Source organism: Marmota monax, unplaced genomic scaffold (assembly GCF_021218885.2).
Source record: "Marmota monax isolate L192 unplaced genomic scaffold, Marmota_monax_Labrador192_F-V1.1 WCK01_AAM20220418_F8-fsc00176, whole genome shotgun sequence".
Lineage (NCBI taxonomy): Eukaryota > Metazoa > Chordata > Mammalia > Rodentia > Sciuridae > Marmota > Marmota monax.
In genome coordinates this window covers 2,438,768-2,456,147 of record NW_026694774.1, presented here as the reverse complement: position 1 = coordinate 2,456,147, position 17,380 = coordinate 2,438,768, and the positions used below count along the sequence as shown (strand labels likewise).

General features: G+C 35.6%; 1 non-coding gene across 1 annotated transcript; it reads left to right on the top strand.

Moving 5' to 3' along the window:
• Positions 1–3,477: 3,477 nt before the first annotated feature.
• On the top strand, positions 3,478–3,581 carry LOC124079723 (U6 spliceosomal RNA). Its single transcript, XR_006847428.1, has one exon. It is a non-coding gene; the product is annotated as a U6 spliceosomal RNA (small nuclear RNA).
• Positions 3,582–17,380: the final 13,799 nt, after the last annotated feature.

Below are 17,380 nucleotides of genomic sequence, written 5' to 3'. Positions count from 1 at the left end.
TTTCATTTAATAGCAAAACCAGCTTCTGGATTTTATAGGTAAAAACTCTCAGGTCCACAGATGAAAAGTGAGAGAGGGGCTTAAGATAACAGCCAATCAGTAGTAGGGTTAAAAAGGGAACTCATGTCTTATGACTTTTCACCTATGTGCTTTGTCCACTAATCCACACATTCATAATTTTGATTTTCACTTTTTAAAAAAATACTCTAAAATGGGGGCTGGAGTTGTGGCTCAGCGGTAAAGCATTCGCCTATCATGTGGGAGGCCCTGGGTTTGATCCTCAGCACCACATAAAAATTAAGTAAAGGTATTGTGTCCAACTACAACTAAAACAAAACATTAAAAAAAAAAAAAACTCTGAAATGGATCACTGCCCTATGAGTCATTGAAAAGAAAAAAGCAGCAATTGTGTCACATAAATGTTATATACCTCCATTTATTCATATACAAAATTAAGGAATTGGACTTCATTGTCCTTAAGTTCCTTCAAATATTACATGGACATTTCCTTTGCATTGTATAGTTCTTTGAAACACCTGCAGTATTTTTCTTTTATTATTCATGCATGTTCTTAAAAAAATTTCTTGCATTCCTTTCTCAATAGTAAACAAGCATTAGACTTACAATTTCATGTGATGTGTAGTCCTTACACTAGAAGTATGGGGGTAATCTATGAATTCCAATAATATTTACAGGGAGAAATTAGTAAGTTTGGGTCCTCAGCAGTGAACTGAACAAAAAGTGAGGCAAATTTAGCATTTCCTAATTGGATATACTGTGTCCATCCCTTCACATTAGTTTAAAAGCTTTTCTGTCAAAACTGTGAACAAGTAAATTAACTAAAGCAGAACTAGGAGTAATCAAATCTTGAGGTTTTCAATTAATTAAATGAAACGGCAAGTCAGTTCACTGCAATATGGTTTTATACTTAAAAACAACATTTAATTAAATTAAGAGACAAGGCATTCCAATTAATAATATTCTCCCCAAAATGAAAAGCAGTTTAGACCTGCCACATTATTTCAGTCTACCCATCAAGTACCCTGTGTTGGCTTGTTTGTTATTTGAATTCAAAGCTACTTTGGGTCAAGTATGATGTACTACAATATGAATAATGAAACATCTGGTGATATGAAATGTTAATGTGATATACTACATTGAATCTAGTGGTAACAGTTTTGAAATTCCCTATAAATCAATTGGCAAAATATAAGTTTTTCCAAGCAGAGGTAGTATTCAGGCTTATTTTCAGGAGATGTTAATGCTCTGAACTGTATTCAGAAAAATACCTGGACTCTAAAAGTTTCAGAATGCAACTAAGGTGAAATCTATAGGATCTAAGAGTAAAATAAATAAATAAATAAATAAACAGAGAAGCTACATATAAGTACTTACAGTACAATATTACAATAGTTCTTAAGATTGGCATTCAGGGATAAGTACAACATAAAAAATTACTTAGTTCAATGCTATGGCTGTGAGGTAAAGGTTGACAAAATACAATTTGGGAAGTTCTTACAACCTAGATAGCTGCTGTTTACATAGCCAAAGATATTTTGAAAACTTGCTTGAATTACACATAGATATTAAGAAAGAAGACAACACATCTGTACCAAAGTTCACCTTGCCCTATAAAGACAACAGACTGGAGGATGTACATAAGACAGTTCAGAATAGAGCAGTTCAGAATAGAGCAGAAATAGTGAAATATTAGGAAGCGTTGGCAGGGCAAGCAACATAGCACTACGGAGAGGCAACCAAATCAGAGACCAGGAGAAGCCTGGCTGCTATTTTGAACAAACTGCTGCTCCACATCCTGAACTGCCTAACAAAATTCCAAGTTGCTAAGCAACTGCTTATTTTCTTATAGACTTCTGAAAATGCATAATAAGCATTTAAAAGTTTGAAAGTCAAGTAATTTCTTCAAATAGTCCCATTTCATCTACTGTTAAAATTATAAGCAAGATTTAAGCAATTTATCAAAACTGATTTGTATCCACATTTTCCAAAAACATTTAAAAAGAATTTTTGACACATATAAACTCTTCTAATAGTAGGTGTACATTCTATTAGATGATACATTTCCTATGTGCCATTTGACTATTTATTACACAAAAAGTTAAAAATAAAACCTGTTTTAAAAATGGAAGAAGGAAGAGAAGTAAGGGAGTTCAAAGCCAAATTGTACAACAGTAGATTCATAACAAAAACCTTATATAGCACTTAAGCCATATAGCATCCACTCTTTTAAGTTTTTTACCTATATTAAGTTATTTAATATCCATACCAACCTTAAGCAGGGAATACCATTATTATTTGCATTTTTATATAAGAATACTGAAGTACAGAATCTGAATAAATGTTCTAATGTGAAACAGCAAATAAATTTGAAATTGGATATTAAATTCAGGTTATCTAGATAGGCCTGAATTTCTTTATTATAGATAATTTTAAAAGCTTTTCGGATATAATACTTACTATTAATTTCCTAAAGAAGCATAGAATAGGATAACTAGTATAAACTCTTAAGACATTAATATTGTATAGAACACAATTTGATATTGCACTAAGCATTTTTTAGCCAGGATATAAGCTCAACACAATTTCCTTGACTAATTTTTTTTCTATGTCTGTATATTTAATTGAGTTATACCTGTTACTGGTGAAATCATTTTAAATTGGAAAAGTTTCAGCTTTTTATACTTTCTTAGTAAGAAAATTATCAATTATCATGCTGTACTACTCAATAGACCATTTTCTTTTTAAAGCATATTTAACCTGGGTGGGGATTATAGCTCAGTGATAGAGTACTTGCCTAGCATGTGTGAGGCACTGGGCTCAATCCCCAGCACTACATAATAATAAATAAATAAATAAATAAAATAAAGGCATTGTGTCCATCTACACCTAAAAATATTTTAAAAGAATTTTTGATGTATATAAACTCTTCTAATAGTAGGTATACATTCGATTAGGTTATACATTTCCTGAAGTGACTATTTGATCATTTTTATATAGTTCCTAGATATTTAAAGATACAGCATAAGAATCTTGTAGCCATGACAGTTTATGCATCTGTGATTTTTAAAACAGTAGCGGCATTTCCAGAAAATTTTATTATAAATCTAGGTGAGAGTATGCATTAGATAGAGAGTACTTACTGGAGTAACTGAATACCTCCAATTTAGGAAATTAGAATGAGATTGTGTTCCCAAGAGTTATCCCAGGAATTCAGGGAGACTACCTGAATTGATGGGCACCCAACAACAGTATCAGTAATCTCTTTCCTCAGGTCTCCCATCATCAAGTACAGGATTCCTTCAAAGACACCACCACACCCATTAGAAATCTATCCGCAACTTTATCATTAAACATGGTCTCTTAGACCTGTCTTAAATTCATTAAGCCAGAGGAAAATAATAAAATATTCTTATTCTCAAAGTGATTCTGGGGACTTTAAAATTATATATATATATTGTTCCTCACTTCAGCTGCACATATACAAAGATTGGAAAAATACAGAGAAAATTAGCATGGCCCTTGTATAAGACATTTTGCCACAATAAAAATCATTTGGTCAAGTCAGTGATCACTTATAACCAAAAACTAATAGCAGTGTTATAAAAGATGGAAAGAATCATTATCTTCTAGTACTCTGACAAATTCTTAGTTTTCTACCATAGTTGTTCAAAGTTTCAGTACAAACATTGTATGAGAAAAGTATTGACTACTAACAATAGTACAAGAATATATACAATAAATCATGCAATATCTGAACTTTAACTTATATAGACAAACACCCCAGAAATGAGTCATAGTCTTAGAATAAAGCTGAAAATATATTGTACTAATCCATTAACTCAATTCAAATTGAATTACAGACAGAGAGTAAGAGTAATCAACTGAAGTGTTGCCTACACTTAGTTGATATATTATTGATCTGTAGCAGGTATCACTACCACAGAAAAATGAGAGATATAGAACAAATTAGCATTAAGAGGAGACAAAGGGGAGAGAAAGAGAAAATAACATAGAAAAATTCAAATATATAACAAAAATTAAGTTTTCCTAAAGATGGCTTTGAGAACACAAATTCAATTATTGACATATTTTTTGAAATGTGCATTTCAGAAAATTAGAAAATGTTTTGGAAGTTATAGTTGTTGATTACATTCAATATTGTGAAATTTTATTCCAAATATTTATGTACTACTTAAAAGAACACCAAAAATAATCCAACAAAACATCTACAAATATTATTTGTTCCAAAAACCAGCCTTTTTAATATGGTCTGCATTATGTTTATGGTAACTAAATATTTAATATATAGAATTAGAAAGAAACTGAAAAAATAGAATAATCCTTTACTGGCCCCAACTATGATGGAAAAACATATTTCAGGAGGAATCATAAAGGCTAGATGTTAAAACTGGAATTATCTATAGCTATCTATAGTTATGCACCTATCTGAATCACTTCACCTTAAGTATCATATTATAAGTCAGGGAGAATACAGAACTTTCAAAATAATCACTTACTGACATCACTTATTCATTTTATATTAGTCAAATATCTTTCATCATGGCTTTAAGCTCCTTACTGGAAGAAACTATGTATTATTCCTAATGTTTCTATTTCCTGGTGCCTGACACAGCCATAGGTCCATGATGCTGTACAGATAATAACTATAGAATAACCATATGCATATTGAGAAGAAACAACACCAGGTAGAAGTAAAAAAAGCTACTGCCCAACTGTAACATTTATGCAAATTTCTCTAGAACTGGGTCTATTTTTTCAATTTTGTTATTGACTTTTTATATATGACAGAATGCATGACAATTCATATTACATATATAGAGCATAATTTTTCATTTCTCTGGTTATATATAAAGTATATTCACACCAACTCATGTCTTTATACGTGGACTTTGGATAATTATGTCCATCACATTCCACCATCATTTTTAATCTCCTGCCCCCCCTTCCCCTCCCACCCCTCTGCCCTATCTAGAGTTCCTCTATTCCTCCCATACTCCCTCTCCCTACCCCACTGTGAATCAGCTTCCTTATATCAGAGAAACCATTTGACATTTGTTTTGGGGGGGATTGGCTAACTTCACTTAGCAGCTTTGTGAGGACCTAAGAAACTTACTAAGACCCTGTCACAAATTTAAAACATAAAAAGGACTGGGGATATGGTTCTCTGTAAATGCCTCTTGGCCCAATCCCCAGTTTAAGAAAAACAAAAGGAAAAGGAAAATCTAACTATTAGTGTGTTATGGCCAAGAATTCTTCAATATTGTATGTAAAGCTGCTTCAAATAGAGCTGTCTATTTTCTCAGAGTAGCACTCACAGGATTAGGTGTTTTTGCCTCTAACTCTGTAAAATATTTAATGCATTTAGGTTTTCCTGAAATTGCTGTGGCGAATATTCTGATAAGAAACTCAACTGACATTTTTAGACTACAAGCATCTAGTATTCATTTTGACCAAGTATAATAGATAGGTGTAAAGGAAAATTCTGACTCCTAGACATCTGTGATGGTTAATGTGAATTGACATCTTGATTGGATTAAGGGATGGCTGTGATTAAGAGGCTTCTGGGTATGTCAATGAGGGTGCTTCCAGAAATGATTGGCATGTGGGAGAGCAAACTGAGGAGGATACCCAACCTATCTGTGAGCAGCTCAGTCCAATATGGTGGGTATCTGGATGAAACATGAGGGTGGAAAGAGGAGAAAGGAGCAGCAAAGGCAAAGCTCAATTCTTGATGCAGTCTTGGATTGCTTCCATGGTAGCCTGAAGACATCAGACTCCAGCTCCTTCACTCTTCCAAAGGAGACTCTGACCAACAACTCTTCAGAGATTTTCTAGGCCTTCTATGGAAAAGGGTTGCATCACTAGTCCCTCTTGTCCTGAGCTACATATATATCCTGTTGGTTCTGTTTCTCTAGAGAATCATGACTATCCATTTCAAAAGTATCATTATTTGATATTTAGGAAGTAATAATCTGGAATAGTAGAAAAATCATACTAGATGAAATAATTGGGCCAGATCATTAACTATGGAGGGTCTCTCTCTCTCTCTCTCTCTCTCTCTCTCTCTCTCTCACACACACACACACACACACACACACACACACAATTTGCACACACACAATAAGAAGTATTCTGTATAGAGGTATGGGATAGTTGGATGATTTATAATGTGGAATATTCTTTCTGGTTTCCTGAATTCTAGCAGTCTTATTAACAATAAATTCAAAAAGAAATTCAAAGCATTTTTTCAACTAGCAGCCTATAACTTGATGTTGCTAAAGAGGTACACTAACTCACATGGACAAAATGAAAGAGAAAGCATAAAGAAAAGTATCTCTTTCCTAACCTCTTATTTTCAGAATTTGAAACATTTTTATGTCTGACTCAAAACTAGTATCTCTGGAAATAAGCAAACACACACCTAGGAGATAAATAAGGATGGAAAGGCCTAGCCCAATAAATGGAATCCTATGCCATCTAGATGATGAGATGAGAAACCCCCATCTTTTGTGACTTTTCAAATTTCCATAGCTATTTTTCACAATATAAGATAGTTTATATTAAGAACTCAGAAAATTAGGGAAAAAATCATCCCAGATTGACATTGACCAAACTCTGTTCTGTTTGTTTCCCTTTATTTAAATTGATTTGATCCTTTTCCTATTTTATTCTAAGTCTTTGATAGTTTTGGAAAGACTGTGTTTCCAGAAAATTAGAGTAACATGTTCAAACAGATTGACATAAATCATGGGCTTTCCAGAGTCAAATGTATAATTTCCAGGTCAACATTTCTAATGTTCAGGATCCTAGTAATGAAGACCTTTTAACTCTTTGTCAAATTACAGGTTATCTTAACTAGTTACTATTCTTTACTTTCTTTTTAAGAAGCAGGCTCTTAATTTAATTATATGTGCTATTATTTAAACAATCACCATGTACGTCAGTAAAATTGATGCATTTTTAAATCAATTTAATTTGGTTGGTTGCGAATGAATTTAGAGCATAGGAACTTTAGAAAGTTCCATGTGAAATAATTGGATTGTATAGATAAAGTGCATTTTACATGTATTTTGAATTCCTGGTACCAGTAATTTCAATACAACATTAATTTTCCAAAGTAGATATTAAGAAATATTAACTTAAAGGTAATACAAGTCTAAAGTGGATACACTAACAATGTAAAGTCACTTTTTATATTCTTTCTTAGATAGACTGCCTGAAGAACTTCCTGATTGATCTAATACCCTCTAGATTGATCCTTTTCAGTGTATGCTATAGTCATTTATTAGTGATATTTTCATAAAGAAAAAATATATTTTCACATTACTGAAAAGTATCCAGTGATGTCAACGACCTGTAAAACTAACTTCTAAATTTTAATCTAATATTTACAATTTCCTACAATCTGCCCCATTCATCTTTATTTTTTAAAATATTTTGTTTTAATTTTAGTCGTATACAAATACCTTTATTTTATTTTTATGTGGTGCTTAGGATCGAACCCAGCACCCTGCATGTGCTAGGCGAGTGCTCTACCACTGAGCCACAACCCCAGTCCCCCATTCATCTTTATAGGTAGAGTTCCTATTCATTTCCATCACATATCTACTACTCTAACTATACTGAACACTGTTACCCATATGAATATAGTAATTGTTCACCTCTGCCGATTTATCTTTCTATGCCTACAATACATTTACTCCTATTTTGCCCACTGCAGCTTAACCAATCTTTAAGGGCCAAGTTAAATTAAATCAACTCCAAAAATTCTATTTTTTAAATTCTCATGAATAAAAACAATTCTTCTTTTCTTTGCACTTTCCTATAGTACTTTATATAGACACATTTATATGAACATATTTATCACTTTCAGTCTTTTATTATTATATTTATAAATAGGTCTCATTTTTCTAACTAAAACAAAAGCTGTGAAGGCTGATATAGGGCATTGACTAAATCCTACTCAGTTTTGTACTCAGAACAGGATTCTAGAATAGGGTTTCACAGGTAGGGAGTAATTGACAAATGTGTGCCTAATAAGTCTATCATTCTATAAATAGAGGTTAAGTTAAGGTGATATGAAGATCTTCAATACATAGAACATAGTCATACACATTAGTAAATAGTACTCACATACACATGCATACACTGGCATCAAACACTACTTATTTCATTTATAATTCTATCAATCATAATATGCTGCTATGTCTCTTGTGTCTTTAATATATCTTGAAAATTCACTATCATTACTTAACATAAGTTGAAAAATTATTTTCCCCAATTCAAGAAGTAGCTAAACTGGTGAGGAAAAAATTACATTACAAATGAGTAACAATCTGTTATCAAATTACAAGGCATTTTCATCAAAAGGCCTAAAAAAGACAGCAGACTGACCAGTTAGCATGTTTCTACTAACCTGGGGGGATTATTTCCCAGTTAATAGCTTCTGAAGAATGCTTCCTTTTGATTCTTGTCTCCAATACAAAAATGATTGTCCCATTTAACCAGTCTTCTATCACATATATCAGAGAATCCTATTTACTCACATACTACTGGAACATTAAAACACAATAGAGTGATTGTCTCTAGAAGAAAAATTTAAAGATTGACTTTATTTTACCCCAAAAGGGGGTTGAGATCAAAAGCTAACTTTAATAGATGTTTGACTAAGGTCATACTCCTAGGAAATGGAACACTGAAGATGAAAGAAAAGAAATAGATTTGGCTTTTGATCTCAGCCAAATCCATTTGGCATTGTTTAGCTTTTATATAATACTTCAGTTTTAGGTGATATCATGACTGAAATGAATTGGCTTTCTTCCCAAGGCTTGAATAGCCCTGTACTACTTTGGCATTTAATAAAGTTTAGTAAAACATATCCCTACATTCTGAACTGATATTACAGTATTTTTATATGTATTTGCCTCATCTAAAAGTACTACTATAGTACAATATTCGTGATACTTTTCCAAAACAAGTAAAAAGGAGCTCAAAAACTAATTTTTAAGAAATGTTCTTCAGAAAAAAATATCACAGAGTTCACTCCTATTTGGAAATATCAAAGTGTCTAAATTTTTAAAAACAATTTTTAGACGTTGATGGATCTTTATTTTGTTTTATTTTATTTTTTTTAATTTTTTTTATTGGTTGTTCAAAACATTATAAAGCTCTTGACATATCATATTTCATACATTAGATTCAAGTTGGTTATGAACTCCCAATTTTACCCCAAATACAGATTGCAGAATCACATCGGTTACACATCCACATTTTTACATAATGCCCTATTAGTAACTGTTGTATTCTGCTACCTTTCCTATCCTCTACCATCCCCCCTCCCTCCCCTCCCATCTTCTCTCTCTACCCCATCCACTGTAATTCATATCTCTCCTTGTTTATTTTCCCATTCCCCTCACAACCTCTTATATGTAATTTTGTATAACAATGAGGGTCTCCCTCCATTACCATGCAATTTCCCTTTTCTCTCCCTTTCCATCCCACCTCATGTATCTGTTTAATGTTAATCTTTTCTTCCTGCTCTTCCTCCCTGCTCTGTTCTTAGTTGCTCTCATTATATCAAAGAAGACATTTGGTATTTGTTTTTTAGGGATTGGCTAGCTTCACTAAGCATAATCTGCTCTAGTGCCATCCATTTCCCTGCAAATTCCATGATTTTGTCATTTTTTAGTGCTGCGTAATACTCCATGGTGTATAAATGCCACATTTTTTTTATCCATTCATCTATTGAAGGGCATCTGGGTTGGTTCCACAGTCTAGCAATTGTGAATTGTGCTGCTATGAACATCGATGTAGCAGTATCCCTGTAGTACGCTCTTTTAAGGTCTTCAGGGAAAAGTCCAAGAAGGGGAATAGCTGGGTCAAATGGTGGTTCCATTCCCACCTTTCCCAGGAATCTCCATACTGCTTTCCAGATTGGCCGCACCAGTTTGCAGTCCCACCAGCAATGTACAAGAGTACCCTTTTCCCCACATCCTCTCCAGCACTTGTTGTTGTTTGACTTCATAATGGCTGCCAATCTTACTGGAGTGAGATGGTATCTTAGGGTGGTTTTGATTTGCATTTCTCTGACTGCTAGAGATGGTGAGCATTTTTTCATGTACTTGTTGATTGATTGTATGTCCTCCTCTGAGAAGTGTCTGTTCAGGTCTTTGGCCCATTTGTTGATTGGGTTATTTGTTTTCTTATTGTTTAATTTTTTGAGTTCTTTGTATACTCTGGATATTAGGGCTCTATCTGAAGTGTGAGAAGTAAAAATTTGTTCCCATGATGTAGGCTCCCTATTTACCTCTTTTATTGTTTCTCTTGCTGAGAGAAAACTTTTCAGTTTAAGTAAGTCCCATTTGTTGATTTTTGTTATCAACTTTTGTGCTATGGGTGTCCTATTGAGGAATTTGGAGCCCGACCCTACAATATGTAGATCGGAGCCAACTTTTTCTTCTATCAGACGCAGAGTCTCTGATTTGATATCTAGCTCCTTGATCCACTTTGAGTTAACTTTTGTGCATGGCGAGAGGAGGGGATTCAGTTTCATTTTGTTGCATATGGATTTCCAGTTTTCCCAGCACCATTTGTTGAAGAGGCTATCCTCCCCCCATTGCATGCTTTTAGCTCCTTTATCAAATATAAGATAGTTGTAGCTTTGTGGATTAGTCTCTGTGTCCTCTATTCTGTACCATTGGTCCACCCTCCTGTTTTGGTACCAGTACCATGCTGTTTTTGTTACTATTGCTCTGTAGTATAGTTTTAAGTCTGGTATCGCTATACCGCCTGATTCGCACTTCCTGCTTAGAATTGCTTTTGCTATTCTGGGTCTTTTATTTTTCCATATGAATTTCATGATTGCTTTATCCATTTCTACAAGAACTGCTGTTGGGATTTTGATTGGCATTGCATTAAACCTATACAGAACTTTTGGTAATATCGCCATTTTGATGATGTTAGTTCTGCCTATCCATGAACAGGGTATATTTTTCCATCTTCTAAGATCTTCTTCTACTTCTCTTTTTAGGGTTTTGTAGTTTTCATTATATAAATCTTTCACCTCTTTTGTTAGGTTGATTCCCAAGTATTTTATTTTTTTTGAGGATATTGTGAATGGAGTGTTTTTCCTCATTTCCGTTTCAGAAGTTTTGTCGCTGATATACAGAAATGCCTTTGATTTATGCGTGTTGATTTTATATCCTGCCACTTTGCTGAATTCATTTATTAGTTCTAGTAGTTTTTTTGTAGACCCTTTTGGGTCTTCTAGGTATAGAATCATGTCATCTGCAAATAGTGATAATTTAAGTTCTTCCTTTCCTATTTTTATGCCTTTAATTTCTTTCATCTGTCTAATTGCTCTGGCCAGTGTTTCGAGAACTATATTGAATAGAAGTGGTGATAGAGGGCATCCCTGTCTTGTTCCAGATTTTAGGGGGAATGCCTTCAGTTTTTCTCCATTGAGAATGATGCTAGCCTGAGGCTTAGCATAGATAGCTTTTACAATGTCGAGGTAAGTTCCTGTTATCCCTGGTTTTTCTAATGTTTTGAACATAAAGGGATGCTGTACTTTGTCGAATGCTTTTTCTGCGTCTATTGAGATGATCATATGGTTCTTATTTTTAAGTCTATTGATGTGGTGAATAACATTTATTGATTTCCGTATATTGAACCATCCTTGCATCCCAGGGATGAATCCTACTTGATCATGGTGCACAATTTTTTTGATGTGCCTTTGTATCCGATTCGCCAGAATTTTATTGAGGATTTTTGCATCTAGGTTCATCAGAGATATTGGTCTGTAGTTTTCTTTCTTTGAGGTGTCTTTTTCTGGTTTCGGAATCAGGGTGATGTTGGCCTCATAGAATGAATTTGGCAGAGCTCCTTCTTTTTCTATTTCCTGAAATAACTTGAAACGTATTGGTATTAATTCTTCCTTAAAGGTTTTGTAAAACTCCGCTGTATACCCATCCGGTCCTGGGCTTTTCTTGGTTGGAAGTCTTTTGATTGCTTCTTCTATTTCATCTATTGTTATTGGTCTGTTTAAGTTGTGAGTATCCTCCTGACTCAGTCTGGGCAAATCATATGACTTAAGGAATTTATCAATGTCTTCACTATCTTCTATTTTATTGGAATATAGGTTTTCAAAATAATTTCTAATTGTCTTCTGTATTTCTGTAGTGTCTGTTGTGTTATTGCCTTTTTCATCCCGTATGTTAGTGATTTGAGTTCTCTCTCTTCTTCTCTTCGTTAGCATGGCTAAGGGTCTGTCGATCTTATTTATTTTTTCAAAGAACCAACTTTTAGTTTTGTTAATTTTTTCAATAGTTTCTTTTGTTTCAATTTCGTTGATTTCCGCTCTGATTTTAATTATTTCTTGCCTTTTGCTACATTTGCTGTTGTTTTGCTCTTCCTTTTCTAGGGCTTTGAGATGAAGTGTGAGCTCATTTATTTGTTGGTTTTTCCTTTTTTTGAGGAATGACCTCCAAGCGATGAATTTCCCTCTTAAAACTGCTTTCATTGTGTCCCATAGATTCCGATATGTTGTGTCTGTATTTTCATTTATCTCTAAGAATTTTTTGATTTCTTCCTTTATGTCTTCTGTAACCCATTGATCATTCAGTAACATATTGTTCATTTTCCATGTGATGTAGGATTTTTCCTTCCGTCTTTTATCATTGATTTCCAGTTTCATTCCATTATGATCAGATAAAATGCATGGTATTATCTCCACCCCTGTATATTTACTGAGGGTTGCCCTATGGCATAATATATGGTCTATTTTTGAGGAGGATCCATGTGCTGCTGAGAAAAAAGTATATCCACTTGATGATGGTTGATATATTCTATATATGTCAGTTAAGTCTAGGTTGTTGATTGTGATATTGAGTTCTATAGTTTCTTTATTCAGCTTTTGTTTGGAGGATCTGTCCAATTGTGAGAGAGGTGTGTTGAAGTCACCCATAATTATTGTGTTGTGGTCTATTTGATTCTTGAACTTCAGGAGAATTTGTTTTATGAACGTCGCAGCACCATTATTTGGTGCATAAATATTGATAATTGTTATGTCTTGTTGGTGAATGGTTCCTTTTAACAGTATATAATGTCCTTCCTTATCCCTTTTGATTAATTTAGTCTTGATGTCAATTTTATTCGATATGAGGATGGCCACCCCTGCTTGCTTACGAGGACCGTATGCATGGTATATTTTTTCCCAACCTTTCACCTTCAGCCTGTGTATGTCTTTTCCAATCAGATGTGTCTCCTGGAGGCAGCATATTGTTGGATTTGTTTTTTTAATCCATGTTACCAGCCTATGTCGCTTTATTGGAGAGTTTAAGCCATTAATGTTTAGAGTTACTATTGATATATGGTTTGTACTTCCAGCCATGTTTGATTATTTATCTTCTTCTTTTTTTTTTTTATTTAGTTTGTTTCTCCATGGTTAGCTTTCCCCCCGCCCTCTGTCTTTATAGAGGCACTTCCCACTGATGGTTTTGGTTATTGTTTTTCATTTCTTCCTCGTGTAGTGTTTTGCTCAAGATGCTTTGCAATGCTGGTTTTCTGGCTGCAAATTCTTTTAGCTTTTTTTTATCATGAAAGATTTTTATTTCATTATCGTACCTGAAGCTTAATTTTGCTGGATACAGAATTCTTGGTTGGCATCCATTGTCTTTCAGTGTTTGAAATACGTTGTTCCAGGATCTTCTCGCTTTCAGCGTCTGTGATGAAAAATCCGTTGTTAACCTTATTGGTTTACCCCTGAATGTAATCTGCCTCCTTTCTCTTGTAGCTTTTATTATTTTCTCTTTGTTCTGTATATTGGATATCTTCATAAAAATGTGTCTTGGCGTTGGTCTACTGTGATTTTGTGTGCTCGGTGTCCTGTATGCATCTACAATTTGTATATCCGTTTCCTTTTTTATTTCTGGAAAGTTTTCTGTAATTATTTCTTTCAGCAAGTTACTCATTCCCTTGGTTTGAATCTCTGTACCTTCTTCTATCCCGATGACTCGTAGGTTTGGTTTCTTTATGTTATCCCATATCTCTTGGATGTTTTTCTCGTGGTTTTTAACCAGCCTTTCTGAGTTGGCTAGGCTCTTTTCAAGATGATATATTTTGTCTTCATTATCTGATGTTCTGGCTTCTACTTGCTCCACTCTGTTAGTGATACTCTCAATTGAGTTTTTAATTTGGTTTATCGTTTCCTTCATTTCTAGAATTATTGTTTGGTTTTTTTGTATAATCTCAATCTCCTGATAAAGATGCTTAACTTCTTCTTTTATCTGTTTATGTAATTCATTTTCAAAGTGTTCTTTCACTGTTTGGATTTGCTGTCTCGTATCTTCTTTAAGGTTCCATTCCATCTGTCTAAGGTATTCCTTGAGTTCTTTATATGACCATTTTTCTGCTGACTCTAGGTCCTCCTGAATATTTAGGCTGTCCTTCATTGTTTGTACTCCTTTTCTTCCTTGCTTTTTTATGCTGCTCATGTTACTTCTTGTTCTGTTTGACTGCTGAGTTACTGTTTACTCTTATAGATTTATTTGATGCTTGAGAGGAAAGATATTAGAAGGGAAGGGAAGAAGTCACTAAAGAGAATGAGAGTAGGCAGGTAGAATTCAAGGAAGGGGGAATAAGAAGATTGAAAAGACAAAAGAAACAAGAATAACAAAGATTAGATAATAAAGAAAGAAAGAAAAGACGAAAAAAAATTTTAACAAAAATAATAGTGATAATAAAAAATGAAAATTAAAATTTAAAAAAAAAATAATAATAAAATAAAAAAAATTAAAAAAAATAGAAACATTGAAAAAAAATTAAAGAACAACAAATAAAAATTGAAAATGAAAGAAAAAGAAGAAAAAAAAAGAAAAAGAAAAGAAAAAAATGATAATAATAATAATAATAATAAATGCAGTCCTAGAGTTCTATTAACTTCTCTTCCAGTAGGTGGAGCTGTGCCCACTGGGCCAAGCTTCTCCTCTCAATAGGTGGGAACCATTCACTGTGCAGCAGCTCTTTCTCCTAGACTGGGTGGGTCTCCAATCCTGAGTGTCTAGGGCCTTGTGTTTCCTCAAGCCAGGCCATGCTCACCTGTGGCGCTCACCACAATACTGGCTACACGCCAGGTCTGCTGCTCCTGGGAGCCCTGTTTTCATGAACACCTGGGCTCACTCTCCCTGTTTGCCTCCCTCAGACCCTAAGATTGTAGAGCTTGGGGCTGAGATCCCCCAGCGAATTTGCTTGCCCTCCTGTAGCCACGCCCCCGGTAGCTGGTGCAAGAGACCTCAGTTGTCAGCACTGGTGGGAGCGGTAGCCGGGAGTTCCGCGCCGCGAGTCCCGCGCCACTCCTGATTCCCTGGGTCTGGTTATTGAGTTCACAGGAGAGCTGGGAGTGGCCCTTAAGGTTTCCCTGCTGTGTGGAGAGAGATGACTAGGGGATTACACACCTGTTGCGCTGGTTTCAATGCAGTTATCTCCTCCGCCCGTGACGCAATTTCTCTGCCATGGTGATATCCCATGCAAATTGTGACCATTTGTTCCCTTTGCCGGGTGACCAATGCAACGGGTGGGTCCTGACTGTCTCTCCCAATCCCCGTTTCAGTCCTGTGGCCACTGCCTATGAAGGCTCGGTTGGCTTTTACCTCTGTAAGTTCCTAAGGGCCGGCCAATTATTTCAGCGGGATCGTTAGTGCTGAGTCACACGAAGCAGGCGAACCAGAGCTTAATTGCCTCCGATTCGGGCTCTGTCTGTGTGTTCTGAGGGGCCCAGCCTGTACACCCCAGATCCACGTCAGCTCAGCATTGCCTAGTGATCCTGAGCAAACAGCATTTAGACAGTTTACGGCTCCCTATGCCCGCGCAGTTGAAGATGTCAGAGACTTGATCTCTCTGCGCCTGCCACCATGTTACATCTCATCAATGATATTCATGTTGCCCTTACAGCTTCCTGGTATAAGCAAGTTCTTGGGATTATACAAACTGCAGCTTCTGTTTCCAGTCCAGATTTCTAGAAATGAAACCCTGCCGCCGTCGCCTCCGTCTCTGGGCCGCGCTGACGAGCTCCGCGCTTGTCTGCGACCGTAGCAGAGCCGCCCTGGCCTCCGCAGCTCTTCAGCCCGGTGCCCGGCCCCAGGGGCCCAAGCGGCTGCCGCCGCGGCTCTCCATCCCCCTCCTCCGGAGCACGGGTCCCCTGGCAGGGGGGTGCAGAACGACCCCAGAGCAGGCTCTGCCCGAAGGTGCAGCGGTGAACAGGCCACCGAGACGCTCGAGGCTGCAGTCCAGCCTTCAGAGGACAGGGCTCGGCACGCAGCCCAGCTCCAACCTCTAGGTGTGGCTGCCGGACAGTGTATACAGAGCCATCAAGACAGCAAGCAGAAAGCAAATGGTGGCTCCCGCGGAGTGGATTTTCAGCACAGAAACCACAGCCCCGCCAACAATCCCAATCCACAAACTCTCCCTGTATAAAAAATATTCAAAAAAAAAAAAAAAAAGGCGGGGCGCACTGAGCTTTCTTTGCCTTGGGTACTTACAATCCACTGCTGATTACACATTCAGCTTCTCCGCCCGGAGCGAAGCGAAAGAGGAAGCCTATTTTATTTATATATTTATATGTGGTGCTGAGAATCGAACCCAGTGCCTGGAGGCAAGTGCTCTACCATTGAGACACAATCCCAGCCACAAAGTATCTTAATTTTAAGCTCTATTATTTACATTTTCCAGAGCTAGAAGTTTGCTACTTTGTAGTTCAGCATTGGACAGAGATGAAGTAAGAAAAAATAAAAGAGAACAATTTATGAATACATGTCAAAAAATATTAAGAAATTTTATATGTATGATCTCACTTAATCTTCAAAACAACTCTATAACAATGCAAAAACTATTATGCCAATTATGAACTGAGTTAGGTGTGAATAGGAGAGATTGACTAGCCTAGGCAATATCATAGAGCAAATAAGCAATAGGGCAAATATTTAAACAAAAATTTATCTAACCCCAATGCTCTATTCTTTCCATGATTCTCTTTAAGTACAAAAATTCAAGAACAAAAGAAAAAATGTTAAGTTTAATTATAATTCATTGAGTAACAACACTATAGCAATAATTTAGTTAGGCTCATGGATCCAATATGAAGCATTATTGGAAAAGTAGGAGAAGAATTAAGCCATTTAACTTATCAACCACTTGTCTAGAAAGTTCCTGCCTCCCAAATTATGTTTTTTCTAATGTTTACAGATTATTAATGTGGAAGTTTAGAGTACTGTGTCTTATTTTCTGAGTTATCCTAATAATTATCTCAATGTGCCAATTCTCTTTGCAGGTGCAAGCTGTCTAG